The sequence below is a fragment of the Cetorhinus maximus genome, chromosome 32 (assembly GCF_964194155.1).
Source record: "Cetorhinus maximus chromosome 32, sCetMax3.hap1.1, whole genome shotgun sequence".
Taxonomy (NCBI): Eukaryota; Metazoa; Chordata; class Chondrichthyes; order Lamniformes; family Cetorhinidae; genus Cetorhinus; species Cetorhinus maximus.
Genome location: NC_135910.1, coordinates 10,704,862 through 10,732,802, shown reverse-complemented (window position 1 = coordinate 10,732,802; position 27,941 = coordinate 10,704,862). Strand labels below are relative to the sequence as shown.

Below are 27,941 nucleotides of genomic sequence, written 5' to 3'. Positions count from 1 at the left end.
TCCATCTTTTGCAGCACTTCAACTTGCAGGTGAGACCTTGGCTTAACACATCTGACAGTGCAGCACTCCCTCAGCACCACACCGGTTTGAAGAACGAACCCGCAGCCTGGAGAGCGGCCTTGAACCCACAGCCCTGTGTAATTCATTGGTTAAATTGGCTTGCTGGAGACTTTGTGCCTCAAATCAACCTCTGTGACAGAGCTCCTAGTCACCTGCACTTACGTCTGTTTGTGACGAGGTTCAAAGCTTTGATTAAGCTCCCGTGAAGCACCCAGGGAAGTATTGTCACTACTCTTAAACACGTTCTATAAATACAAGTTGTATGGCTGAATCACAGAATCGTTACAGTGTAGAAGGAGCCCCCGTCTTGTCTGCACCAGCTCTCCAAAAGAACAATTCCCTTAGTATCATTCTCCTGCCTTCTTTCCGTAACCCTGCACATTCTTCCTTTTCAAGTTGCCTTTGAATCCAGGCAACTGTGTTTCTTGTCTTTTGGGAGGGTGGGGAAAAATCTCTCAGATGATCTAATTGAGGTTTTGGAGATTATGAAGGGAATTGATCAAACCAAGGAAACTGTTCACTTTGGCCAAGGATTCAAAGCCGCAGAGGGGCAAGTTTCACATGAGGCACTGAAGAGTATAAGTGACATGAGATTGAAGTTTCTTGCCCAGGATTAAATTGGCAGAAAGGGCGTTGATGCAGACAGTACAAGTGGGTTCAATGAGCAGCCGTGTGCGTTGCTGGAGAGAGAAGAATGTGATAATGCGATGGATATGCTGAGACTTGTTGGGGTTTAATACTCAATCATCGCCCTCCACACACCCTAAAAATGTTGGGGGGTGCGGGGTGCACAACCGTAAAATTCGAGGCTGGACGCTCAGGAGTGCTGTCAGGAAGCATTCCTTCACACACTGGTTAGTAGAAATCTGAAACTCTTCTTCCCACCCCACCCCCGCCACCCCGTCCCCCACAATAAAGACTTAAAGGTCAGTTAAAAATGTCAAAACTGCGATTAATAGATTTTATGTAAGGGATATGGAGCAAAGAGTAAATAGAGTCGAGGCTCAGATCAACTATGGTTTAGTTAAATGGCGTAACAGGCTTGAGGGGCTGAATGGCCAACTCTTGTTCCTATGAGTGCCCCAAGGATCTATTCTTGTTCCCCACTCCTCCACACATCCTCATATATATGCTGCCTCTGTCCGTAGACACAAGGTCAGCTTCCACAGGAGCGTTGACAATCCCCACTTCTCCCTCTCTACCATCTTTCTTCTTCCTTTCCACTGCCGTTGGTTGTCAACCCGCTTGTCTGACATGGAGTCTCAGGTGAGCAGCAGTTTCCTCCACATAAGCACTGGAAGATCGAAGCTGTTGACTACGGTTTTGCCTCCCTCACATTCAGATCCCTCTGTGGCCTTGCCGCTTGTCTGTGTTAGCGAATTCAATACGTTTAGGGGTTAGAGTGCCAGTGTAGATGTGGAAGAGTGGGGGGTGATTGGTGAACGAGTCTCACCATGGGGCAGGATAGTATTGGCGCCTGGGTTTTGGACAAGTAGCCAGATCAGAGAGGTTGGGGAATCAAGTCCAGAGAAGTATTGTCAAATATAATAACTACCACCTTTGAAAAATCCCGAGTTTCCCATCTGGCTAATTGGGAATTCAGATGTTTGTGTTTTGATTGTTGAGTATTTAACTTTCTTGGATAGTGAATGGTGATGGATGTTAAGTAATATACATATGAAATAGACTTCCCTGTACTGCCTGTGCGTGCCTCTGTGCCTGTGCGTGCCTCTGTGCCTGTGCGTGCCTCTGTGCCTGTGCGTGCCTCTGTGCCTGTGCGTGCCTCTGTGCCTGTGCGTGCCTCTGTGCCTGTGCGCGCCTCTGTGCCTGTGCGCGCCTCTCTGTCAGTTGTCAGTCAACATGGACACACCTGTGACTATTGAACTACACCTGGTCTAGAGCATTACAAGTGTCAGCAGCAGAGATGCTGAACTAGAGATGGAGGTGGGCAGCACTGTAATGATGCAAATTTGAGCCCTGGTGGCAGACAGGATGTGGGTTTGAAAGTGGAGCTCGAAGGTCCCAGAGTTTTGCACAGTTTGGTTCAGCCTGAGTGAGTGGCCGGGGAGGGGCCTGCGACCGGTGAATTTTTGCTGTTGTGACCTGGTGACATGCAGCATTCCCCCCCGCCCCCCGCCCGATGCATTCGTCCACTGCAAATCGAACAGAGTCATTTCCAGAAGTGGGAGTGGATAACCTTGTGCCGATTGAACAGGGAGGAGTGGGGCTTGCCCATGGGCGATGGGGTTTACCCTGTGGGAGGTGGTAAGTGCTGTAAACAGGAAATAATACTGCTGAGGACAGAAATTTTGAATCTAAAAAGGAAAGACTTGCATTTATACAGCGCCCTTCATGACCCCAAGATGCCTCAAAGTGCTTTGCAGCCAATGAGGTACTTTTTGAAGTGTAGTCACTGTTGTAGTGCAGGAACCGTGGTAACCAATTTGTGCACAGCAAGCTCCCATGAAGAGCAAAGTGATAATGAATAGATTTTTTTTTTTGATGTTGATCAAGGGATAAATATTGGCGAGAAGCCCTCTCCCCGCTCCTCTATGAAATAGTGCCGTAGGATCTTGTACACCCACCTGAACAGGCAGATGGTGTCTCACTCAAAAGATGGCACCTCTGACAGTGCAGCACTCTCTCGATACTGCACTGGCCTTGATGACCAAAGGCAAAACTAACAGGAAAGGAAGACTGGCATTAAGATAAAGGACCATGTGCATAAAGGTCACAAAGTGATGGGGTGCAATTCCGATAAAGAGCCAGCTCTGAGCCGGTAAACCCTTCCATTCGGGGGTTTGCCCAGCTGTTTCTGCATTTGAAACCTTGGGTGTGGATGAAATCTCCAGAAACCCACAGGATTTTCAGTTCCACTCCCCCTGCACCCTCTTTCCCCCCCCCCCCCTCCAAATTACATTTCTGGGTTCCTTGTAGAGGAGCAGTTTCCATAAACCCCGAGGAGAATTTGTCGCAATGGGGAGCATTTCCCTTCTAAAGTGGGAAGCCGGGCAGTGACCCCTGCCACAGAGGGTGAAGAGAGAGGGAATTGCAGACTGCTATACAGTGGGAGGAGGGGAAACTGTATCATTCTATTCTTCTCTTCCCTCTCTGCCTGCACCTCCCCCCCCTCCTACCCTCACTCAGTGAGACAGCCACCAGTTTCCTCTCTCACTCAGCTTATTTTGAGTAACTGTTCTGTGTAAACAGATCTAGGACACACGTGACTGTGTGCGGTGTACCTTTCTGTTTCTCTTGTGGGTTATTTACCGGACTTGGTGTCAAGCTGTTGGCTCTTTCAGAAGAAACCTGCACAAACATCTAACCAACCGTGTGCTATTTTATTCTTTCTCAGAATTGTATGTCTTTTTATTCTTTTTTTTCCCCCCAACCCACCCCCTTTTTGCTTATTCTGGCTGTTCCACAGACCCCCAGGGCTCCACTAGCACCTCGCCCTGAGTGGCTGCTGCTCATCCTGCCAGTCTAGACACCCGAGTGTTGGCAGGCTCTTCACCCATGGGAGGCAGAGCTGCTGATCCGAATTGAACCCTCACCTGATATCTACGTGGCGTGACCTTTTCCGACAAGGGTCAATGATCAGGGCTGAGTCTGCTGTTGCACCTGGCTGCAGTCAGAACACACCAGGACTGGAACTTGAGACTGTCTAGCTCTTTGGCTTGAGACAGTCTGGATAAGCCCATTGAACCACCAGGAGAGTCTAGGCAGTGTGTACTTTTTTTAATATTCTTACGCAGGATGTGCGTCAGCATTTATAGCCCATCCCTAATTGTCCTTGAGAAGGTGGTGGGTGAGCTGCCTTCTTGAACCGCTGCAGTCCCTGTGGTGTAGGTACACCCACAGTGCTGTTAAGGAGGGAGTTCCAGGATTTTGACCCAGCGACAGTGAAGGTGAGCGGCTTGCAGGGGGACTTCCAGGTGGTGGTGTTCCCAGTGTCTGCTGCCCTTGTCCTTCTAGATGGTAGCGGTCATGGGTTTGGAAGGAGCCTTGGTGCTTAAAAATAAGGGGTCGCCCATTTAAAACAAAGATGAGGCTAAATTTTTTCTGAGGGCCGTGAGTCTTTTGGAACTCTCTTCCTGAAAAGGTGGTGGAAGCAGAGCCTTTGAATATTTTTAAGGCAGAGGTGGATAGATTCTTGGTAGGCAAAGTGGGGGTGATAGGTTATCAGGGGTAGGCGGGATGCAGATTTGAGGTTTCTATCAGATCAGCCGTAATCTTATTAAATGGCGGAGCAGGCTTGAGGGGCCGAATGGCCTCCTCCTCCTTGTTCTTATGAGTTGCTGCAGTGCATCTTGTAGATGGTACACACGGCTGCCATTGTGCATCGGTGGTGGAGGGAGTGAATGTTTAAGGTGGTGGATGGGGTGCCCATCAAGTGGGCTGCTTTGTCCTGGATGGTGTTGAGCTTCTTGAGTGTTGTTGCATAGAGCTGAATATCTTCCTGCTAAGAGTGCATCTACAGCAATAACATGCAGCCCCCTTGCTGCCTGTTAATCTTGATCTGACCAGCACACCGTAAATATAAAATGTGCAGAAAGATAGGCTTGCATTTGTATAGTGCCTTTCACGTTCCCACAATATCCCAAAGCACTTAGTGTAGTCAGTCTTTTAAAATGTGGAACAGCAAACAAGCACAGGGTAGCTCCCAGATACAACAATGGATTAATGAACAGGCCATCTGTTGTGAAGCGATGTTGATTGTGATCAACATTAATCAGGAGAACTTCCTTGTTGTTTTTAGAGAAGACAGACAGAGCCTCAGTTTAACGTCTAATCCGAAAGACAGTGCCTCCAACAGAGCCGTGACCCCTCAGTACTGCTCTCGGCGTGTCTTTCAGCCTGAACTCCCCAGTGGTTTAGTGGGTAGAGCACCATTCATTGTGGGGCCTAGCACCATAGGCTAGAAGTCCCACCCTCTGCATGTAGTGTCTGCAGAGCTTAGATTAGCTAATCAAAACAATGATCAGGTTGCAGAAATACCTGGAAAAACTCAGCAGGTCTGGCAGCATCGGCGGAGAAGAGCACAGTTGAGGTTTTGAGTCCTTGCTGAGTTTTTCCAGGTATTTCTGTTTTTGTTTTGGATTTCCAGCATCCGCAGTTTTTTGTTTTTATTAATGATCAGGTTGCTACAGTTCCTCTGTGTTTTAGCAATGCCCCCACCTCTGCCAAAACCTTCGGTGAGGACGCCATTGGGTTTGCTGAGAGACGCCTCATACAGTTAAATAGTCTGTTGGCATTTACTGGTCATAATCACACACGGACAGGTAGTGTCGAATCGCTAGAACTGTGCCACAGCTGGAGTCTGTGCCTACAGGTGAAAATCAAAGAATGAAGTCTTAGTCCCAGGTTTGTAAATTATTTTTCTTTTTTGTTCTTTAGGTTTGCCTGCATCACCTAAGTCTCTCCAACGGAAAGAGTGGGCGAATGCTCCTAAGCTTGGCCTCGAGGAGGTAGGTGAGCCGTCCCTCTTCTCTCTCTCTCTCTCTCTTTTTCTTTCTCCTAGTTCACGTGGCCAAGACTGGCAACCATCTCCTGTGCCAGGCTCGGGTGTGTCTATATGTCCTGCACACAAGGGCCACACTTGGACCTGTTTGTACCCAGACCTAGATATGGATGAGGCCCATGTTATCACTCCTACAGTGTCTCTTTCTCCTGCTCTTCTCCCACCCATCTCAAAGGCAAATAGGGGTGGGCAACAAATGCTTGGCCTTGCCAGCAATGCCCAGATCCCAAGCACAAATAAACAAAAATGCATCACCATGTCCTCATTTTAATAATTCCAGGGCCTTTGGCTCCAGGGTACTGTCCCCTTTTTTTTTGGTTGAACGTTCGCACTCCTCGCGCCCTCGTTGCTCAAAGCTGTGGGCTTAAGGCCGCTAGGAACCCAGTGAGGCTGCTCCAGCCACCCGGTGTCCTGATAACAAGCAGCTTTCACCCCATGTCTGGGTGGCACTCAGTCTCATCTCCAAGAGATGAAAGGGGCTTTATTGGCTCATTTTCATCCCCCCCCCGCCCCCACATTTTGTCCAAGTTTCCTGATCTTCAGGGGCTAAACTAGCGGAAGTGTTGCTTATCCCAGGAAGCTTGGGGCGGGGGTAGTGGTGGTGGGTGGGATGGGATTGGCAGAATTAAGGTTTTTGTGAGAGTGGGAAAACTTAGGGAAAGCTCTTGGCCACAGGGTTTGAGAATGAGTGGACACCAAGGTGTTATAGTCCCAGAACCCCGGCGAGGGAGCTGATAAAGTTTGAAGGATGGGTTAGAGGGGCCCTTTCTGCCTGAAACGCGATTGCATTGTCTTTTATCTGGGCCTTTAGAAGCTTCTGGAGGAGGAATCTGTGCCAGATTTCTTTGTGTTCCGTTAGCTGTGGTGCGATTTTTTTTTTCTCTCTTGCATTGTGAAGCTTGCACTGTTTTGTCTGGCGGTGAAGGTTACATCTGACAATCTGGCTGCCACCTTTGCCTTGTCAGATTTGCATCATCCCTGGAAAGATGAGAAGCCAGGAGGAGAAGCCACCATGCTCCATTTCAGGCTGAAAAGGGAAATTAGGAATAGGAATGAAAGATTTACATTTATACAAGACCCTTCACAACCTCAGCATGCCCCACAGCACTTTACAGCCAATGTAGTAAAGTCACTGTTTGTAAGATAGGAAAATATACTTTGTGCACAGCAAGGTACCACTCTTCTTAGTGATGCTGGCTGAAGGCATTGGTCAGGACACCGGGGAGAATTCCCCTGCTCTTCTTCCAAAATTACACTGGATACTATATGTTCACCTGAAAGGGCACGTGGGCTCTTGGTTTAACGCCTCATCTAAAATTTGGCACCTCCGACTGTACAGCACTCCCTCAGTACTGCACTGGGAGTATCAGCTTGGATGTTCTACTTGAGTCTCTGGAGTGAAACTTAAGAACGTAAGAAATAGGAGCAGCAGCAGATCACACAGGCCATCGAACTTGCTCTGCCATGGCTGATCTTGGGCTTCAACTCCATTCTCCCGCCCACTCCCCATATCCCTTAATTCCCCTGAGAGACCAAAAATCCGTCTATACCAGCCTTAAATGTATTCAACAATGGGAGTATTCGCAACCCTCAGGGGTGGAGAATTCCAAAGATTCTCAATCCCTTGGGTGAAGTAACTTGAACCCAGGACCTTCTGCCTAAGGTGAGTAGGTACCCACTTAGCCACATAGGAACAGGAGAAGGCCATTCAGCCCATTGAGCTTATTCCACCACTCAATTAGATCATGGCTGATCATCTACCTCAATGCCACTTTCTCGCATTATCCCCCATATCCCTTGATGTCATTAATTTCCAGAAAACTATCAAGTTCTGTCTTGAGCATGCTCAATGATTGAGCCTCCACAGCCCCCTGGGGTAGAGAATTCCAAAGATTCACTACCCTCCGAGTGAAGAAGTTCCTCCTTATCACAGTCTTCAATGGCCTACTCCTTATTCTGAGATTATGTCCCTTGGTTCGAGACCCACCAGCCAGGGGAAACATCTTACCTACATCCACCCTGTCAGGCCCTGTAAGAATTTTGTAAGTTTCAATGAGGTCACCCCTGATTCTTCTGAACTCTAGAGAATACAGGCCCAGTTTCCTCAATCTCTCCTCCAAGACAATCTCGCCATCCCAGGGATTAGTCTGGTGAGCCTCCGCTGCACTCCCTCTATGGCAAGTATATCCTTCCTTAGGTAAGGAGACCAAAACTGTGCACAGTACTCCAGGTGGGGTCTAACCAAGACTCTACACCTGACAGTAGCGAGACGGCACCAAGCTTGGGTTGGGAAAGCCATTTTGAGGTCCTACAAATCTATGAACAGGAGTAGCTATGCTGGCTTACTATCTAACTGTGCGTGCGTGTGTGAGAGAGTGAGTTTGTGTGTGTGAGACGTTTTATGGTTACACAGAGTCGCTGTTAAATAATTGGCTGGGAGGAATTATTGTTTGCGCAGAGTGATCTGTCATTAAATGTCACTAGGCATTTTCACAGTCTCTGCCAAAGTACCAATCCCAGATTGTACCATAAGTACTACTCTCCTGGTTTGGCACACCTCGATTCAAGGTTCTTTAGCATGTGAAACTGCCTATGTTAGCACTTATGACAACTTCTGATACAAAGGGCTACCTGTCATGGTGTAGCTGCAGGCCTCCCACCAGTGTTGCGCCTCCCATTCCTGCCTCCCAACTCCCCTTGCTCTTTGGCGATCAGCCTCGTTTCTTGGCCCGCTGTCTGCTCCTTCCTAACAGAGCCCTAGCTTCGTCGAGGATGGTTAGAATCCCGAACTCTCTGCTGAAAATTGCTGAAGCAAATGCCAGGTTTTTAAGGGAATTGGATGACATTGTGGAGGGGAGGGTCACCCCTTATCAAGGGCTATTGGGGAGAAAGCCAGAATAGAGGATTGGACTAGGCGGCTCAGCGTGAAATATGGTGCAGAATTGAAGGGTTTAGTGGCCATTTTGCATTGGAACATTGCGTTTCCAGCATCTACAGTGTTTTGGACTTTTACAAGATGGCGTGATGTGCCTGTTTCACTTGGCTTAATATCAAGGCAGAGAAAAAGTGATTCTTTATTGCTTTGATCTGATCGCAGAGATGGGGCTGGGGGTAGTCAGCGAAGGGAGTGAGGTTAGGACGTAAGTAACATGAGAGGTGTCCTGGTTTAAGGATCGATAGGTGGTCTTTTCCCGGCACTTTTCTCCTTTCCCCTGAAGGCGCCCGTTCCCTAGAGGGTGGGTGGCCCAATGGGCAGTGTCCGTCAGCACCTCCCCTGGCCAATCAAGTGCGAACTGTGAAACTGAGCACGGCAGGCATTTCAACTGTGTGAGGCATTGCGGCCCAGCCTGATTCCGCCCGCATCCCGTGTCCGCATGCCCGGGCAACCCGGATAAATTGGGAATGTTTGAACGCCTGCAGGTGTGAAATAGAGAATCGGCCCTCGGAGTCCTTCCTGAGGAAGTTCACTTCTGTGAAGATGTGGCTAAGTGGGAGCATCAAAACACGTGGTGAGCTGCCTGGTTCTGAATTTCTGATAATGTTGAGGCACTTCCTTAACCAGTAGCAGAGGAACTTCACATATTCCATTTTCAATCTTTCACTGTAAGCCTCCAGAGCTGGATTTGGCACAAAGAGGAGAGAGCCATTTGGATGTGGACAACATCTGTGAGGCAACAACAACTTGCAATTGTGTCTTGCCATTAATGGAGAAAGCCAACCTGCTGCCCCATGAGGGGCTGAATGGCATCCTTCTTTGTTGTAAAGTTTAAAAAAAAAAGTCCCAAGGTGCTTCTCAGAAGTGTACAAGGTGAAAAATCAGTGCTTTAGTCAAAGGAGGAATTGAGGTAAAGAGTTAAGCTTTATGGAGGGATAAAAAAAAGGAGAGACAGGCAGAAGAGGGAATTCCAGTCTATGAACAGCTGAAGCCACGGCTGCCTTTGGAGCGAAGGTCAAGGGGATGCCCAAGTGGCCAGGAATGGCAGAGGTCACGGCGAGGGGGAAGCGGAGGTCACGGCGAGGGGAAAGGGGAGGTCACGGCGAGGGGGGAGGGGAGGTCGCGGCGAGGGGGAAGGAGAGGTCACGGCGAGGTGAAAGCGGAGGTCGTGGCGAGGGGGAGAGGAGGTCACGGCGAGGGGGAAGGGGAGGTCGCGGCGAGGGGGAAGGGGGAGGTCGCGGCGAGGGGGAAGGGGAGGTCGCGGCGAGGGGGAAGGGGAGGTCGCGGCGAGGGGGAAGGGGAGGTCGCGGCGAGGGGGAAGGGGAGGTCGCGGCGAGGGGGAAGGGGAGGTCGCGGCGAGGGGGTAGGGGAGGTCGGGGCGAGGGGGAAGGGGAGGTCGGGGCGAAGGGGAAGGGGAGGTCGGGGCGAGGGGGAAGGGGAGGTCGGGGCGAGGGGGAAGGGGAGGTCGGGGCGAGGGGGAAGGGGAGGTCGCGGCGAAGGGGAAGGGGAGGTCGGGGCGAGGGGGAAGGGGAGGTCGCGGCGAAGGGGAAGGGGAGGTCGGGGCGAGGGGGAAGGGGAGGTCGGGGCGAGGGGGAAGGGGAGGTCGGGGCGAAGGGGAAGGGGAAGGGGAGGTCGGGGCGAGGGGGAAGGGGAGGTCGCGGCGAGGGGGAAGGGGAGGTCGGGGCGAGGGGGAAGGGGAGGTCGCGGCGAGGGGGAAGCAGAGGTCACAGTGACGGGGTGGCCATGGCAGAATTGAAGGACGAGGATGAGAACCGAGGCATTGGAATTCGGGGAGCTGGGGTCCAAAGTCGGCCAGCGAGCACGGGGATGATGAGTTAGCAGAGCTGTGTATGGTAAAGGGTAGGCACGGCAAAGATTTGGGTGAACTGGAGTTGAAGGAGGTTGGGAGGCTGACCAGGAACGTTGGATGTGAAGAAGACGCGTGTGGGAGGTGGCAGCTAATTCAAGGACTTTGGGGAGCAGCTTTCATTGCCTATCCCTGACTGACCCTTAGTGCCCCCCATGTCAATCATTTGATGTTAGTCTGGGTGACGTGTGACTAATATAGGGTTGGCAGATTCCCTTTCTTGAGGGACATTAGTGACTGAGTTGGGCTTTCTGATATCCTGGGGGCGCGTTGTGGATCCCTGTATTAATCTCGGTGCACACTTTCACGTTGTGTTTCCTGCGAGTTAAAGCTTTGTACCTGGTGTGCTCTTGTCAGTGTTAATTCTCCTGCACGTAACCTCCAGCGTTCCTGTTGGAAGGTTAATCTGGCCTCCACTACACCTCTCCCTTTTATTCCCATCACTGGTGGCACAGCATCAACTCCCTGGAGCCCTCTTAACCTTTTGTCCTGCTATCTCCCCTAGCCTAAGAACCCTCTCCAAGTCCTTCTCTTTGATTGGGCTTTCAGCTACCTCTCCTGCAGCTTATTGTCCATTTAGACCATAAGACATAGGAGCAGAAATTAGGCCATTCAGCCCATCGAGTCTGCTCCGCCATTCAATCATGGCTGATAAGTTTCTCAACCCCATTCTCCCGCCTTCGCCCCGTAACCTTTGATCCCCTTACCAATTTCTTGGACTTTTGATTTGGGAGATTGAGAGAAGGGAGACTGGCGCCCTGGATCACCTGCGCCCAGTATCCGGGTGGATCCACAACACTGTTAATCGGGCAAGGCATCGATTTATGCTGTACCTCCCCCCCCTAATTTGTATGAGAAACATGGAGTGGTTGAGGCGCAAAGCAGAAGATGCATTTGAGGTGAAACCACATCAGGAGAGAAAGGAATAGAAAGATATTTTGATAGCTGAGGGGTCAATTACCAGGGGGCACAGATTGAAGGTGGATTGGTAGAAGGATTAGAGGGGACATGAGGAAAAGCTTTTTCACGCAGAGGGTGGTGGGCGTCTGGGATTCACTGCCTAAGTTGGTGGTTGAGGCTGAAACGCTCAACTCATTTAAAAGGTACCTGAAGCGCTATAACCTGCAAGGCTATGGACCAGGTGCTGTGGGAAAGTGGGATTAAAATCACCTTATTTTATTACGCTCATTTTGGCCAGCACAGACACGATGGGCTGAATGGCCTCTTTCTGCGCCCTAACTTTTCTATGGTTCTATAAGGGTGAAGTGAAGTAGGGTGAGAGGGCTTAAACTTCAGGATGGTCTAGTTGGACCGAATGGCCTGTTTCTGTGCTGTAATTCTGTGAAGCGCCTTGATGTGTTTAAGGAGGTAAAACTATATTTACACAGTGACTGACAGCAAAGTGGGGAAATCCCCTTAATATACAGTAGGATCTTTGGTTATGTGACTGGATCGAGCCACAGGATAAGACAATGTAAAGTCCCCCTCCATGGTGCTTGCCTCTAAATTTGGCTTCCTTGATTGTCCACTTTCCATGACAGTGTTGCAGCGCAACCCCAGCTCGCGCGCAATGCTAACATCTATGCCTTTCTCTTGAGCCTTGTAACTTTGCTTTGAGTGAGGGCCACAACTCTGGGGGAGAACCCACCCCGCCCCTCTTTGATGTCAACCTTAAAAGCCTCGTCCAAAAGGTGGCACCCCCTGACGGTGCAGCACCCCCGTCAGTGCGGCACCGCGAGTGTCAGCCTGGACTGGATCGGGGCGCGACCCCACAACGTCCAGCCTCTGAGGCGAGAGCGCTAACTCACTGAGCCGACACTTGATCTCTCTCCACCCCCTCCCCCAGGCGCACTGTCGCAGCCTGTCTCTTGGGCTTTGCTGGGATGAGCCTCGATCTGCAGGATTGCAGCGCGGAGTGTGTGTGGCCTGTGATTTCAGGTCCCGGCAGGCCAAGGGGCGAAGGGGACGCCAGACAACAACCCCCCTCCCCGCAGCATCGATTTTCTTTCTCGGCAGAGAGGTAAATATTTGAAAGCAGCAGGGGAAAGCTGGCATTGGCCGGTTCTGTTCACTTTGCTGCTGCCTCTTGTTTGCTTCCCCCCCCCCACCCCCAAAGTGCCCTTGTGCTTGACCCCAGTGTTTGCTTTGAGCGTCACTTGTTTGTCTGGCCGGGGATGCCGGCTCTGAGCATGTGCAGTGGGTGCTGCTTGCCTGCGAGGCTCTTCTGCCGAGCCGAGCAGCCGCCCAGGATGAGGGGGAACGAGGGCATCCACACGTGGCTGCAGGTCAGTGCGTGTCTGGCTGATGAGAGAAGTGCAGGTTGCAGTGCAGTCCTTGCGTTTCAGATGATGTGTGTCAGTTGAGTTATGTAGCAATCCCCCCCCCCGACCCCCACTTTATTACAATGTGATAACTTTTCACCAGCCACTGTTATGCAAATGGCACCACAGCACGGTTCAGGGCCCAAATTCCTTTAGCCTTTGTAACTAAAGTGGTCACTTTAATTCTGTATCCCGTGTCTGAGATGCAAACAATGTGGCAGCGCCACTGACTACAATCCATTATCTCTGTGCTGTGTAAATAAGGGTGAGAGAGAGAGGGTTTGGGGGTAGAGGGGAGAGAGCGAGAATGGCAGTATACTCTGGACTGTCCCAGTGTTTGTTTAGTGTAAACCAGGAAGTTGAGACTGAACGTTCGTCCTCTTTACACATAGTCAGACCCACAAGCACGCCACCTCAGGTTATAGACTGGCAGCATCAATCTCCCCTCTCAGTGACATATAGGGCTGGAACTCCCCCTTTCTTAGCCTTAGAGAGGCAGTAAGCATTCCCCTCTTGCACAAGGCCAAAAAACAAGCAGCAGCTCCCCTGAGATATGTAGCACCTTTCCCTATTCTCCAGTCATTCACAGACAAACTGTTCACTGTGTTGAGCCCGCGTACATTCGGCTCCTCTTCCCACCCCCCCCTCCCCCGGCCACTCTTCACAATTCCCTCACATTGTTCCCATTTCAAACCCTGCAATTCCCTCGTCCTCATTCCCTGTCTCTCGCTGCCCCCTCTGCCAACATTGCTTTCTACGAGACTCTTGCAATCCGCTTACAGGATATGGATGTGTGCCTGCTTGCATTTACTGCTTCCGTCCATCCCCTCGGTATTGTACCTCTTTAAACCAGCCGCAGCAAGCGAGGTTCCTCCTAATCCCCCGACATGTCCGCCCAAAGAATGTCCATGCTGGTGGAGCCACTGGGCTGGGAGACATGCCTGTGAAGCCCCATTGTTTTATACTCCCTGCACCCCCCCTCCCTCCAATCCCCCGTGCCTTATCCTTGTGTAAACCTCGGACCCCCAAATCCAGGGTACAACTCAGAAATACAAACTGATTCCAACCGCATCTGATTTTTTCACCCCCAAACCCCTCCCTCCAATGCCAGCACCACATAAAGGGGCATGGACAGGGCGGATAGGGAGCAGCTGTTCCCCTTAGTTGAAGGGTCAGTCACGAGGGGACCTAAGTTCAAGGTGAGGGGCAGAAGGTTTAGGGGGGATGTGAGGAAAAATATTTTTTACCCAGAGGGTGGTGACGGTCTGGAATGCGCTGCCTGGGAGGGTGGTGGAGGCGGGTTGCCTCACATCCTTTAAAAAGTACCTGGATGAGCACTTGGCACGTCATAACATTCAAGGCTATGGGCCAAGTGCTGGTAAATGGGATTAGGTAGGTAGGTCAGGTGTTTCTCACCTGTCGGTGCAGACTCGATGGGCCGAAGGGCCTCTTCTGCACTGTGTGATTCTGAGATAAACCGGAAATGGAGCAAAAGACTTGCGGCCTGTGTAACTTAGTATAATATTGCAGGGAATGAATGGGGAGCAAGGTTGTGGCGGACACAGGCGAGCGCATGCGCAAAGGCGCACAGACTCACGCTCCCAACAAGTAACCACAGTTTCTTCTTTCTCCTGAATAGTACGAGCAGGAAAAGCAGGCGGGGTGCACCCAGCGCTAGGGAGGGGGGGAGGGTCCTTGTGAATAACCCTGTATCTGGTAGAAAGCTGACCGTATCAGAGTTCTCCAGGCAGTGGCCTCCCCTTGAAGCCTGACGAATACCTGCCCGTCTCCCAGTTTTAACTTCAAACGAAAAATCAGTTCGTGCGTTCCCAATTTCTCATTTTCAATCCCAGTTTATCTGTAAATGAAGCAGTTCCTCAATGCTGCCCCGCAGACGGACAGAAAAGATCCCCGGCACTCTTTTTGAAGAACTGGGCAGGTAACCCCACCCCGGCCAATATTTATCCCTCGATCAACATCACTAAAGCAGAACATCTAGCCATTGTCTCATTGCTGTTTATGGGCCTGTGCAGCACACAAATTAACTACAGAGATAAAAACAAAAAGCTAAAAGCTACTGCGGATGCTGGAAATCCAAAACAAAAACAGAATTACCTGGAAAAACTCAGCAGGTCTGGCAGCATCGGTGGAGAAGAAAAGAGCTGACGTTTCGAGTCCTCATGACCCTTCAACCTCGTTGTTTCAAAAAGTACTTCAATAGCTGTAGAGCCCTTTGGAATGCCCTGAGGGCATGAAGGATGCTATAGAAATGTAACTCATTCATTCTTTCATATAGCTTATCCAATTTAGTCAGGTTACACTTCTGTGAAGCACCATGGGACATTTTACTAAGCTAAAAGTGCCACATAGACGTAAATTGTTGTTGTGCCTTCAGCTGCTTGAGCCCTAAGCTTTGGAACTCCCTCTCTCAACCCCTCCCGCTCTGCACCTCTTTTTTTGTTCTTTAAGACGCTCCCTAAAACCAACCTCTTGCCAGTCCAAATTCCTCCTCATGTGACTTGGTGTATCTGATCACGTTCCTGTGAAAGCACCTCGGGATGTTTTGCTATGTGAAAGGCGCTATATCAATGTTACTGCACGAGATTCCCGAGAGGGATTGACAGGGTAGACGAAATCTTGCAGATGCTGAAAATCTGAAATAAAAGCAGAAAGTGCTGGAAAATCTCAGCAGGTCCGGCAGCGCCTGTGGAGAGAGAAATGGTTAACGTTTCGAGTCCAATATGGCTTGACAACATGGAGGTTGACAGGGTGGATGCTGGGAGTCTGTTTCCTCAGCTGGAGACTCTACCCCGTGGTTCTCGAGTCTCAGGATGAGGTGTCAGCCGTTTAGGACAGAAATGAGGAATTTCTTCACTCGAGGTGGCATTTGGAGGGGAGCGGGGAGATGGGTTGTGAATCTTTGGAATCTTCTATACCACAAGGGCTATGGATGCTCACTCCGTTAAGTGCCTGCAAGCCTGAGACCAATATATTTTTGGACAACAAGGGAACTGAAGGAAAACAAAAACAAAAATAGCTGGAAAAACTCAGCAGGTCTGACAGCATCTGTGGAGAGGAACACAGTTAACGTTTCGAGTCCCAATGACTCTTCATCAGAACTAAGGAAAAATAGAAAAGAGGTGAAATATAAGCTGGTTTAAGGGGTGGGTGGGACAGGTAGAGCTGGATAGAGGGCCACTGATAGGTGGAGATAACCAAAAGATGTCATAGACGAAAGGACAAAGGGGTGTTTACGGTGGTGATATTATTTAAGGAATGTGCTAATAGGTGACATTAAGGGTAGAAAGCAGGACGAGCAAGGTACAGATAGCCCTAGTGGGGGTGGGGTGGGGGGGGAATCGGAATAGGCTAAAAGGTAGAGATAAAACAATGGATGGAAATACATTTCAAAATAATGAAAATAGGTGGGAAAAGAAAAATATATATAAATTATAGGAAAAGGGGGGATCGGAAAGGGGGTGGGGAAGGAGGAGAGAGTTCATGATCAAAAGTTGTTGAACTCAATATTCAGTCCAGAAGGCTGTAAAGTACCTAGGATGGCCCGCTTCTACCTCCTACCCAAAATCCACAAACAGGACTGTCCTGGCAGACCGATCGTGTCAGCCTGTTCCTGCCCCACGGAACTCATTTCTTGCTATCTTGACTCCATTCTCTCTCCCCTTGTCCAGTCTCTTCCCACCTACATCTGCGATTCTTCTCACGTCCTACATCATATCAACAATTTCCAGTTCCCTAGCCCCAACCGCCTCCTCTTCATCATGGACGTCCAATCCCTCTACACCTCCATCCCCCACCGGGATGGTCTGAGGGCCCTTAGCTTCTTCCTCGAACAGAGGCCCGAACAATCCCCATCCACCACTGATCTCCTCCATCTGGCTGAACTTGTTCTCTCACTGAACAAATTCTCCTTAAACTCATCTCACTTCCTCCAAATAAAAGGTGTGGCTATGGGTACCCGCATGGGCCCCAGTTATGCCTGTCTCTTTATGGGGTATGTGGAACATTCCTTGTTCCAGTCCTACTCAGGGCCCCTCCCACAACTCTTTCTCCGGTACATCGATGATTACTTCGGTGTGGCTTCATGCTCTCGTCTGGATCTGGAAAAATTTATTAATTTTGCTTCCAGTTTCCACCCCTCCATCATTTTCACATGGTCCATCACTGACACTTCCCTTCCCTTCCTTGACCTCTCTGTCTCAATTTCTGGTGATAGACTGTCCACCAACATTCATTACAAGCCTACCAACTCCCACAGCTACCCCGACTACAGCTGCTCACACCCCGCTTCCTGTAAGGACTCCATCCCATTCTCTCAATTCCTTCACCTTCGTTGCATCTGTTCTGATGTTGCCACTTTCAAAAACAGTTCCTCTGACATGTCTTCCTCCTTCCTTAACTGAGGTTTTCCACCCACGGTGGTTGACAGGTCCCTCAACCGTGTCCGGCCCATCTCCCGCGCATCCGCCCTCACACGTTCCTCTCCCTCCCAGAAACATGATAGGGTCCCCCTTGTCCTCACTTATCACCCCACCAGCCTCCACATTCAAAGGATCATCCTCCGCCAACTCCAGCATGATGCCACCACCAAACACATCTTCCCTTCACCCCCCCCGGCGGCATTCCGCAGGGATCGTTCCCTCCGGGACACCCTGGTCCACACCTCCATCACCCCCTACACCTCAACCCCCTCACACGGCACCTTCCCATGCAACCGCAGAAGGTGCAACACCTGCCCCTTTACTTCCCCTCTCCTCACCATCCAAGGGCCCAAACACTCCTTTCAAGTGAAGCAGTATTTCACTTGCACTTCCCTCAATTTAGTTTACTGCATCCGCTGCTCCCAATGTGGTTTCCTCTACATTGGAGAGACCAAACGCAGACTGGGTGACCGCTTTGCAAAACACCTTCAGTCTGTCTGCAAGCAATACCCAGACCTCCCTGTCGCTTGCCATTTCAACACACCACCCTGCTCTCATGCCCACATGTCCGTCCTTGGCTTGCTGCATTGTTCCAGTGAAGCTCAACGCAAACTGGAGGAACAGCACCTCATCTTCCAACTAGGCACATTACAGCCTTCCGGACTGAATATTGAGTTCAATAACTTTAGATCATGAACTCTCTCCTCCTTCTCCACCCCCTTTCCGATCCCCCTTTTTTCTATAATTTATATAGATTTTTCTTTTCCCACCTATTTCCATTATTTTTAAATGTATTGTTTTATCTCTACCTTTTAGCCTATTTCGATCCCTTCCCCTCACCCCACCCCCACTAGGCTTATCTGTACCTTGCACATCCTGCTTTCCACCCTTAATGTCCCCATTGGCACATTTCTTAGCGAATATCACCACCATCAACACCTCTTTGTCCTTTTGTCTATGACTTCTTCTGGCAATCTCCACCTATCACTGGCCCTCTATCCAGCTCTACCTGTCCCACCCACCCTTAAACTAGCTTATATTTCACCTCTTTTCTATTTTTCCTTAGTTCTGATGAAGAGTCATCCGGACTGGAAACATTAACTGTGTTCCTCTCCGCAGATGCTGCCAGACCTGCTGAGTTTTTCCAGGTATTTTTGTTTTTGTTTTGGATTTCCAGCATCCGCAGTATTTTGCTTTTATTACAGATTGTGGGTGGGGTGGGGAGGGGGAAAGGATCGGAAATAGGCTAAAAGGTAGAGAGGTAAAACAACGCTTGTGGGCAGACTGAAGGGAACTGAAGGAATTTGGAGAGACAGTGCCATTGAGGGAGTTCAGCCATGAGTTTATTGAATGGCAGAGTAGGTTCAAGGGGCTGTAGACCTACTTTGCTTTTATTTCTTGCAGAAATGCAAGCTGTTGTAGAGGGTGGATTATTAACCTCAGTAGAGATGCAGTAACAAAGGTTTTCAGTTTCTAAAGAATCAGCAGTATGTGTTAATTGACTCATGGTGCATTTAGGGGGTAGGGACTTGATTCCCTGATAAAGTTGCAATTTTTACTGGAATCTGTTAACCCTAAACCTGATCGCAGTTCTTTTTAGAAACCCAATTGTAAAATCGACCGCTTGTTACGTAACATTTAAAAAAAAACCCAAAATAGCGCAGGCGCTGGAAATCCGTAAGAAAAACGATGGAAAATGCTGGAAATGTTCCAGTCAAGGCACGGTCTGTTTATGAGAAGGAAAATACGATCGTCTCAGACAGGACCCTTCACTGGGACTCATGTTGTCGATCGGCTGGTCAGAGCAGAGCCAGAGGAAAATAGAAATGAGAATACCAGAACTATAAAGTGGCTGGGTTAGGTACATGGGGGCGGTTCGTTGGCAAAAGTGGTAATACCGGGAGACAAAATGAGGCAGGATGAGAGTAATTAATGGACTAAAAGCTATATACAGGAAAGCTTGTAAATGTGCGAATGGTCCAAACAATAGTTTAACCCACTTGGAGAGGGTGAGTGTGAAGTCCTGGTGGTACAGGCTGCAGTAGCAAAGGAGGGGATAAGTCAGTACCAGGGGATTGATGAGGTCCCTCCACCTTCATCCAGAAACCCAGCAGCCCCTTCCCTCCCCCGTCTGATTAGTTCCAGTAACTCTTGTAGAGTTAAAACAATTAACTAAATTAACAATAACAAGGGAGAAATCAAGCACAGCCCCTAAGTCAGGTCAGCTGTAAAATCAAGGAAAAACTTTAAAGGAACCGTACAAACATCAAACCAAGATGTGATTAAAGGGGTCAACAAAACACCCCAGTCCCCGCGGTGCCCACCGGGCACGGAAGGCCTCGATGGTGCCAGCAGACACCGCGTGCTCCCTTTCCAGGGACACCCGGCCGCGAACGTAGCTACGGAAGAGGGACAAACAATCGGGTGGGACTCCCCCCTCAATCGCCCGCTACCTGGACCTGTTAATGGCCAACCCGGCCAGGCCCAGGAGCAGGTTCACGAGGAGGTCCTCCTCCTTCCCGACCCCCTTCCGCACCGGGTGTCCGTAGATCAGGAGCGTGGGACTGAAGTGCAAACAAAACACTAACAAAAGGTTCTTCAAATAACTGAAAAGGGAGTGCAGTCTATGACACCCTATGTTGAGGAAGAATGAGTCTGAAGCTAGCCTGGACCTTTTAAACAGGTTTATTTCCAATTTGGCAAAGTAAAGTCACAGACTCTCCCAGTCCCTCCCCTCTCAGTGTTCCAGCTGTCCCCATTTATACATGTACCAGTCCCCCTCACCTGTTTAATAATGCAATTGCCATTTAACAAAATGATTGCCATTGATCGTTAACAATGTAATTAATAAGACATTGACACTGTCTTCCCTGTCCCTACTACACAAGGGGAAAGGAGAAATTGTGGTTACTTGTTGGGATTGTTCTCCTTTGAGCAGAGAAGGTCAAGGGCTCAATTTAATCGAGGTTTTCAAGAAGAATGAGTTAAGAGTAAGTAAAACTGCCTCCACTGGTAGGAGGGTCAATAACCAGGGGACACAGATTTAGGTTAATTGGCTAAAGAACCACAGGCGAGATGAGAAGAATTTTGTTTTAATCAGCGAGCTATGATGATCTGGTCGTACTACCTGAAAGCAGATTCAATATTAACTTTCAAAAGGGAGATGGATAAATTCTTAAAAAAGGGTAAAATGCAGGCTTATGGGAAAAAGCCTTTATTGCAAATATAACTCCTTTATTCAAAGAGGGAGGGAGACAGAAAGCAGGAAACTATAGGCCAGTTGGTCTAACATCTGTCATAGGGAAAATGTTAGAAGCTATTATTAAAGATGTTACAGAAGGGCATTCAGAAAAATTCAAGGCAATCAGGCAGAGTCAACATGGTTTTGTAAAAGGGAAATCATGTTTCACAAATTTATTGGAGTTCTTTGAAGGAGTCACATGTGCTGTGGATAAAGGGGAACTGGTGGATGTACTATACTTAGATTTCCAGAAGGCATTTGATAAAGTGTCACATCAAAGGTTATTGCAGAAAATAAAAGCTCATGTTGTAGGGGGTAACATATATTGGCGTGGATAGAAGATTGGTTAGCTAACAGGAAGCAGAGTGTTGGCATAAATCGGTCTTTTTTTTTTGGTTGGCAGGATGTGACAAGTGGTGTTCCACAGGGATCTGTGCTGGGGCCTCAACTTTTTATATAAATGACTTAGATGAAGGGACCAAAGAAATGGTAGCTAAATTTGCAGTAGACACAAAGATACGTAGGAAAGTAAATTATGAAGAGGATATAAGGAGGCTACAAAGTGACATAAGTTAAGTGAGTGGGATGAGATCTGGCAAATGAAGTATAATGTGGGCAAATGTGAAATCATTCACTTTGGCAGGAAGATTGAAAAGGAAACTTATTATCTAAATGGCGAGAGATTGCAGAACTCTTAGGTTCAGAGGGACCTGGTGCCCTAGTGCATGAATCATAAAAGGTTAGTGTGCAGGTACAGCAGGTAATGAGGAAAGCTAATAGAATGTTATCATTTATTGTGAGGGGAATTGAATACAAAAGTAGGGAGGTTATGCTTCAGTTATACAGGGCACTGGTGAGACCACATCTGGAGGACTGTGTACAATACTGGTCCCCTTCTGTTCAGAGAAGGTTTACTAAGCTAATGCCAGGAATGGGCAGGTGTTATCTTATGAGGAAAGGTTGGCAGGTTAGGCTTGTATCCACTGGAATTTAGAAGAGTAAGAGGCGACTTTACTGAAACCTTTAAGATCCTGAGGGGTCTTGACAGGGTGGATGTGGAGAGGATGTTTCCACTTGTGGGAGAATCTAGAACAGGGGTCACTGTTTAAAAATAAGGGGTTTCTCATTTAAGACAGAGATGAGAAATTTTTTTCTGAGGGTTGAGAGTCTTTGGAACTCTCTTCCCCAAAAGGCAGTGGAAGCAGAGTCTTTGAATATTTTTAAGGTAGAGCTAGATAGATGCTTGATTAGCAAGGGGGGTAAAAGGTTATCGGGGGTAGGTAGGAATATGGGGCTACGGTTACATTCAGATCAGCCATGATCTTGAATGGCAGAGCAGGCTCGAGGGGCTGAGTGGCCTACTCCTGCTCTGAATTCATATGTATGTACATATGTATGAGGTGATTTGCACTAATGGGATAGCTCTTTCAAAGAGGCATGATGGGCACATGGTCTCCTTCTGCACTGTATGATTGTACAATAAGCTGTTGGAGTAAAGGCCATGGGACTTGCTGGCATATGAACTGCTGTATCCAGGTCCAGGTCAAAATATTTGCCAGATTGTTGTTAACCTGTTCTGATTGATGTAGTCTTTCACATGTCCTCTCAAGCAGTTGGAAGGTGTTGATTCTTGCTGGGTTACAGTTCTATGACTGTCAGTTGTCCTCTTGCTTTGCCTGCAAGGGGAATGAGGGGCTATTTGATAGTGGGTGCACCATAGATGCTCTCCATCATGGATCACAGGTAGCAAGGCAAGGGGAGGCCATTCAGCCCATCTAGCCCAATGCCACTGGATGGATGGTGACCAGGAATAGGGTCCTTGTTGCAGCCTCGGCTGAGACCGGCCCACAAGACTCAGATCTGGAATAGCAATGGTTGTTTCAACTGCACAATAGTGCTGCACTGGGCAGTGATCGCGCGCATAACCCATAGCAAGATTCCAGGCATATATACCCTGCAGCACAGTCACTGGCAAATGGTGATGTGCAGGCAGTGGGATGTTGTGTTTGGTGGTTTCAGATGGGATGGTTTCATATAGTATGAGTTTGAATCTCAATCTACCATTTTTAGTGTTAAAGTGTATAATTAGTAGAAAGCAAAGCAAGAGGAAATGTAGGTTTTATTTTTATATTATCGACAAAGGAAATTGTCCTTTTGGGGAAAAGAGGGAACTTCTGGTGAGAGATTTTGACCATTATGCCTTTTAATTAGTTGTGAGGGGATCTGTGAAGCTCACTTTTCGACACACGCACAGCGTGTCTACGTGATCCGATACTGCGTGGCGTGTTGGTGTGGCTTGCTGTGGCGCCGTGTTTAACACAGCACCTTGCGCACAGTGCTTTATATAGTAAGCTTTCTGCAATGTTTGATGCGTTAAATCCAGGAACTGCATAGGATGTGGTGACTTGTTAGAAAATGAAAACGCTGCATTTCCTCTTTTTCGATGTGTGCAGAGGGCTCGAGCACCGGGAGAACTCGGCTGCGGTTGGCGTAGAAAACCCGGTCGGTGTTTGTGCTCGGGTTCGGAGCGCTCGCTCAAGCGAACGTTCCAGCTACCCGGCCACGGAGGATTGCAAGGATTGCGTTTGCACCGTGAACAGAACTCAGCTCGGGAGATGCTTCCAGCTTTGCCTGCTGTCTGAGTCGGGTCTGTGGGATTCTCAGACTGAGGGGCTGCCAAGGTTTTGCACTAAGGAACAGTGTCTTCAACCTTCTGCCCCTTGCCGATGGTTGACGTTCTTTGCACCTCCACCCCCAACACCCCTGCGTCAAGTTTCACTCACACAGCCTTGTTGCTGTTGCTGCTGCTGCTATGACTTTTTAGGCACATTTGGACCCCAGGAAATGAGTTCTGTCTCCCTGCGAGCATGTTGTCCAGGACCTCAAAAGCACGTTGATCCAAATGGTCTTCAGCACTGGATCGGGTTGGCCAATCAATGCAGGTATTCTTAGCGTATCTGAGTCCCTCATTGTGTCACCCATGGTTCAAGTACAAAAGGGTTGCTTTACCTCATTACTGTTGCGTTTAGTAGAAGTGTTTCAGGGCCTGATTAAAGGGGTTTTCTGTTTTCAAAAAGGATGTTTGTTCGAGGTTTAGATGTCAGGGTGTTACACTCTCGCCTTTGAGTCAGCAAGTTGTGGGTTCACGTATCACTGCAGAGAGTTGAGCACAAAATCTGAGCTGACACACTCGGTGCAGTGCTGAGGGACTGCTGCACTGTCAGGTGCTGTCTTTCGGATGAGGCATTAAACTGAGGGCCTGAATGCCCTTTTAGGAAGGTGTAAAAGATCCACTGGCACTATTTTGAAGGGAAGCAGGGAGTTCTCCGTGGTGTCCAATTTCTCAACCAACGTCATTTTAGTAACAAACAGTTTACCCATTAACGCATTGTTGTTTGTGAAGGCTTGCTGTGTGCAGATTGGCAATTGAGCTTACTACATTGCAACAGTGACTACTCTTCAAAAGTACTTCATTGGCTGTAAAAGCGGCTTGAAATCCCACGGTTGTGAAAGGCGCTATATAAATGCAAGTTTGTTCTTTTATTGATTCATTCCATATAGTCTAGTTCCAACCTGGTGTAATGTGGAGCAAGAGGTCACTTTCCCAGCGCTAAGAGATTTTTCACCAAATGGCTCTGGTCTGAATCACAGAATTGTTATGGTGCAGAAGGAGGCCATTTGGCCCATCGTGTCTGCACCAGCTCCCCAAATGAGCAATTCACTTACTGCCATTCTCCTGCCTTCTCCCCATAACCCTGCACATTCTTCCTTTTCAGATAACATTTTAATTCCCTTTTGAACGCTTCACCTCTACCACACTCTCAGGTAGTGCATTCTAAACCCTGACCACTCGCTGCGTGAAAATGCTTTTTCTCATATCACTACTTCTTTTGCCAATTATTTCAAATCAGTGCTCTCTTGTCCTTGATCCTTTCACAAGTGGGAACAGTTAACACACCTCCTGATTTTGAATACCTTTATCAAATCTCCTCTCAGCCTTCTTTTCTCCAAAGAAAGCAGTCCCATGTTCTCCAATATATCTCCATAACTGAAGTTCCCAATCCCAGGAGCCAGTCTCATGAATCTTTTCTGCACCCTCTCTAATGCCTTCACATCCTTCCTAAAGCGCAGGGCCCAGAACTGAACACACTACTCCAGCTGAGGCCAAACTAGTGTCTTATACAAGTTCAACATAACCTTGCTCTTGCACTGTATGGCCCTATTAATAAAACCTAGGATACTGTACGCTTTATTAACCACTCTCTCAACTTGTCCTGCCACCTTCAATGACTCCTGCATTTCTACATCCCAATCCCTCTGCTCCTGCACCCCCTTTAGAGTTGTACTTTTTATTTTATACTGTTTCTCAATGTTCTTCCTACAACCTGATTCACTTCACCTTTCTCCAAATTAAACTTCATCTGCCACCTCTCCATTAATTCCACCAACTTGTCTTTGTCCTTTTGAAGTTTTACACAATCCTCCTCCCAGTTCACAATGCTTTCAAGTTTTGTATCATCTGCAAACTTTGAAACTGTACCGTGTACACCAAGGCCCAGGTCATTAATATATATCAGGAAAAGCAAGAGTCCGAACACTGACTCCTGGGGAACTAACCACTACAAACCTTCCTCCAGTCCAAAATACATCCATTAACCACAATTCTCTGCCCCCTGCCACTCGGCCAATTTCATATCCAGGTTGCTACTGTCCTTTTTATTCTCTGAGCTATAACTGTGCTTGCAAGTCTGTTGTGTGGCACTGTATCAAATGCCTTTTGGAAGCTCAGGTACACCACGTCAACAGTATTGCCCTCATCAACCCTCTCTGTTAACTCTTCAAAAAAAAACTCCAGCAAGTTAGTTAAACAAGATTTCCTCTTAAACCCATACTAGCTTTCCTTAATTAGCCCACATTTGTTCATGCGACTATTCATTTTGTCCTGAATTATTGCTTCTAGAAGTTTACCCGCTACCGAAGTTAAACTGACTGGCTTGTTGTTGCTGGACTTATTCTGACACCCTTTTTTGAACAAGGGTGTAACATTTGCAATTCTCCAGTCCTCTAAGGAAGACTGAAAAATGATGGCCAGTGCCTCTGCATTTCCACTCTCACTCACTTCACTCAGTACCCTTGGATGCACCTCATCCGGTCCTGGTGCTTTATCCACTTTAAGAATAGACAGCGTATCTAATACCACCTTGTCAATTTTAAATCCTCCTTTCACTATGGCCTGGGTCACAATATCTTCCTTGGTAAAGGCAGATGCAAAATGTTCATTTAATACCTCAGCTATGCCCTCTGCCTCCATGCATAAATCCCCTTTTGGTTCCTCTTTTCACCACCCTTTTACTATTTATATGCCTATAAAATATTTTGGGATTCCCTTTCATGTTGGCTGCCAGTCTCTTTTCATACTCCCTCTTTGTTTCCCTTACTTGCTTTTTCACTTCCGCTTTGAACCTTATATATTCAGCCAGGCTCTCAATTGTTTTTTCTACTTGACATCTGTCATAAGCACAGGTTTTCTTCCTTATCTTAATTTCTATCTCTTTTGTCATCCAGGGAGCTCCAGATTTGTTTGCTCTACCTTTCCCTGTTGAGGGAATATACGTTGACTGTGCCTGAATTATCTCTTCTTTGAAAGTATCCCATTGTTCAGCTACTCTTTTTTTTTTACCTCTCTGCCAACCTTTGACTTGGCCCAGGTCCATTCTTACCCCATTGAAGTTGGCTTTCCCCAGTTAATTATTCTTAGTCTGCTGTTCTTTGTCCTTTTTCATAGTCAACCTAAATGTTATGATATACAATCACTATCCCCTAAATGTTCTCCTACTTGACACTTGATCCACTGGCACATCCCCAAGAACCAGACCCAGCTGTGCCTCCCCTTTCATTGGACTGGAAACATACTATTGTAGAAAAATCTCCAGAACTTGCTCTAGGAACTCCTGCCCCTCTCTGCCCTTTTGCAGTACTACTATCCTAATCTATATTCAGTAAATTAAAGTCCCCCATTATAACTACTCTATAAGTTTTGCACCTCTCCATAATTTCCTTGCAAATTTGTTCCTCTACATCTTTCCCACTACTTGGTGGCCTATAGACTACACCGAGCAATTTTTTTGTTCCTTAGCTCCATCCAAATAGTTCTGTCCTTGACCCCTCTGGGAGATCCTTTCTCTCCAGCACTGCTAAGTTCTCCTTAATGAATACCGCCACCCCTCCTTCCCCCTTTTCTTCCTTTCCTATCTTACCTGAAAACCTTGTATCCAGGAATATTTAATATGCAGCCCTGCCCATCTTTGAGCCAAGTCTCTGTTAATAGCCACAATGTCAGAATTTCACATGGCAATCTGCACCTGTAACTTATCAGTCTTATTTACCACATACATAACCCTGATTTAGACTTTATTATTTTCTCCCTTACGCTGACCCCACCTATTAACTTACTATTCTCTATTCTACTGCTATCTATCTGTCCCAGTATTCTGTGCACCTTGATATTCCTCTCTGATATTATTTCTTGCTTCTAACACCCCTGCCAAGTTCGTTTAAATTCTCTCCAATATGCCCCTCAAGGAATCCGGTCCCAGTTCTGTTTAGATGCAGCCCATCCGACCTGTAGGAGTTCCATCTTCCCTAGAGCCACTCTCAATGTTCCAAGAATCAGAAGCCCTCCCTCCTGCACCATCTTTCCAGACACGCATTCATCTACTTTATCTTCCTATTCCTATACCCACTTGCGTGTGACATTGGGAGTGATCCAGAGGTTACTACTTTTGAGCCCCCGCTTGTTAATTTCCTGCCTCGCTCCCTAAATTCAGACTGTAGGACCACATCCCTCTTTCTGCCTTTGTCGCTCATATCCATATGGACTATGACTGTTGGCTGTTCACCCCACCGACCCCCACCGCCAGGGTGCTTTGAAGACGTTCAATGACATCCTTGACTCAAGCACCAGAGAGGCAGCACACCACCCTGGCTTCATGTCTGCAGCCATAGAAACGCCTGCCTATTCCACTAACTAACGAAACACCTATCACTATGGCTCTTCCAGTCTTCCTTGTATCCCCCCTGTACATCTGAGCCACCTGTGGTGCCATGGACTTGGCTCTGACTGCATTCCCCAGATGAACTATCTGTCTCATTAGTATTTAGAACTGAACCCTGGCTGGAGAGTGGTATGCACTCAGGGGACTCCTGCACTATCTGCCTGTTCCTTTGTGACTACCCGGTGATCACCCATTCCTTCTGCGTACTTTTAAACTGTGGGGTGACGACATCTATAAACATGTTATCCACGAAGCTCTCGACTTCCTGGGTGCCAGCTGCTGTTCAAGTTCCAAAACCTGGAGTTCAAGCTGCTACAGCTGATGGCACTTCCTGCACAAATGGTTATCCAAGACATGGGAAGTGTCCTGGAGTTCCCACACAGCACAGGATGTGCACTGTGGAGGTCGGAGCAGCCCAGCCATTTCTCTATTTATTTAGTTAGTTAGTTAGTTAACCGTACTATTGCTAATAAAACTTAAACCTTACTGCTGCTGATAAACC

At 48.2% G+C, this 27,941-nt stretch overlaps 1 protein-coding gene across 4 annotated transcripts in view; it reads left to right on the top strand.

The window, feature by feature from the left end:
• The window catches only part of LOC144671395 (RAC-beta serine/threonine-protein kinase), a 108,163-nt gene that overhangs the window by 34,464 nt on the left and 45,758 nt on the right, over positions 1-27,941 (top strand). Inside the window, exon 2 of one of the 4 annotated variants that reach the window (XM_078533284.1) lies at positions 5,458-5,528. The gene's annotated coding sequence lies outside the window, so the exon portion shown is untranslated. Of the gene's footprint in view, positions 1-5,457; positions 5,533-12,587; positions 12,669-23,207; positions 23,327-27,941 lie in introns of those variants that run through there. The other 3 variants (XM_078533285.1, XM_078533286.1, XM_078533287.1) reach the window with 3 other exon arrangements.